The 1,837-nt window shown below is 62.1% G+C and overlaps 1 protein-coding gene across 12 annotated transcripts in view; it reads left to right on the top strand.

The window, feature by feature from the left end:
• RHOBTB1 (Rho related BTB domain containing 1) overlaps positions 1-1,837 on the top strand; it is a 130,246-nt gene that overhangs the window by 56,340 nt on the left and 72,069 nt on the right. For 3 of the 12 annotated variants that reach the window (XM_074382274.1, XM_074382272.1, XM_003928697.4), the window contains exon 1: positions 356-683. The exons of the other annotated variants lie outside the window; for them this stretch is intronic. The gene's annotated coding sequence lies outside the window, so the exon portion shown is untranslated. Of the gene's footprint in view, positions 1-355; positions 684-1,837 lie in introns of those variants that run through there. 12 annotated transcript variants of the gene reach the window in all.

Genomic DNA, 1,837 nt, shown 5'->3' with positions numbered 1-1,837 from the left:
GTTAGTGGCCCAACCTACTTTTCCAGAGCCTGGGACAAAGGGCCAGCCGATGCACCGGAGCGGGTGGGATGTTGGGGATGGGGTACGCGGGCGCAGACGGCCCAGACCCTCCCCTCCCGGCAGCGCGGGGAAGGGGCCGGGGTCGCCCCTGCTCTGCGCGGGTCTGTCCCGGGCGTTCCGCCGCCTCGCCCGGGCCCGTCGGGTCTGCGTAGAGCCGAGGCGGCTCCGCCACCCGTGTCCCAGAGCACAGACACACCAGGCCCCGGTTTCATGAATGAAATCCAATCGCGTGGATATAAATAGCCGCGAAGGCTGCTAACGTCACAGCGCGAGCGGCGGCCGCCACGGCGGCGGAGCGAGGTGCCGGGTGCTCCGTTCCGCCCGGCTGCCCCGCCTGGGAGCGGGGTGGGGGCAGGCGAAGGGGAGGGCTGCGGGTGGAAAGGGGCGAGCCCCTCTGGCCCCGGACTGGGAAGAGCGGCCGCGGCGCCGGGCGAGGCGGCAGGGCGAGGCAGTGCCATGCTGCCTTTGTGCAAAGTTGGGCGGCGGGCGGCGCGCCCCGCGCAGGGGCCCCGCACACTCGCGACCGCGCGCAGCCGTGGCTGCTGCTGAGTGGCCGGGGCCCCACTCCCCGCTCCCCCCGGCCCTTGAAGGCGGAGAGAGCTCGCGTCTCGCTCGGCTTCAGGGTAGGTTCTGTGTCGTGAGTGCTCTATGCTGTGAAACTTCTCCGAGCAGCCGCCGCGGAGCCCCCATCGCCCCGGCCCCAGCGGGTGGCAACTGGGGGCCCCGGGCTGTGCCACGCGGCCAGCAGCGCCCCGAGACAGAGTTGTGGGACCGAGCCCTTAGGGGGTCCGCCCTCGCCTCTCCGCGAGGCGGGGAACCCTCCCATCAGAGGCGAGCACAAGAGATTTCTAGGAGTGCCCGCACAGCCGCACCCCTAACTTGGAGCTGAGGAAACGTACAACAGGCACCCTTAGCAGGCTGGCTGCGCCAGGGAGGGGGTGGTGCCGCGCCGATGAGAAGGCGCTTCCCCTTCGAAGGCCAGTGGGGGTGCTGGGCGGGGACCCGAGGACCCGAACAGGGGAATACGCTAGCCCCTTTGGCGCTTGCACCCTCTTGAGAGTTGACTGGCCAGACCACAGTTTGGCGCTCCCTTCCCCTCCCCCGCAACCCCGTGTCTATGGAGTCTGTTGTGGGTTGCTGTGACAACAGGAGGAGCTGCCATGAGGGGCTTGCAGAACACCTTGCCTGTGTGTGCTCAGCTTTCGGGGAAAGCAACCAAGGGGAGATGTGCAGACAAAAGAATCCGGTCCCCTTCCCCAAGAAAAGAATTGGAAGGCAGGCACAACTATGTAAAAATATATCATTAGATCCTACTGTTAGCTGCACCGTTTCCATTCCCAGCAGTATCAAACATCTCAACCGAAGAGCAATGTCAATATTTAGACTTGGACAAGCCAGAAAGTTAGAAGGGAACGCCAAGCACAGGGTTTTGACTTGGCTTTGCAAGTCAGCACACAAGCTGTGCCTTTGGAGCTGACTGTACACATTTGCTGGGGGCAAAAATGCATGAAGGTTGATATATACACAGGGGCACCCAGGTCTAGGAAAATCTAGGAAGTTAAAAACAGAAGAGTTGCCCTGACTTTGAACCTCCCCATCCTGTGCTGTTCACTGAGCCTTGTTTAACTCCAGCCAGATGCTCAACTTGAAGTTTCACTGGTTTGGGGCTCCCCCACCTCCAACTGCCGCTGTGGTGTACGTTCTACACTAACATACTCTAAACAGAAATAAAAAATACTGTTATCAGTGGTTTCATCTTTGTGTAAGTCCTCTGAAG

The sequence above is a fragment of the Saimiri boliviensis genome, chromosome 12 (genome assembly GCF_048565385.1).
Source record: "Saimiri boliviensis isolate mSaiBol1 chromosome 12, mSaiBol1.pri, whole genome shotgun sequence".
Taxonomy (NCBI): domain Eukaryota; kingdom Metazoa; phylum Chordata; class Mammalia; order Primates; family Cebidae; genus Saimiri; species Saimiri boliviensis.
This window is presented reverse-complemented; position numbering and strand designations above follow the sequence as displayed.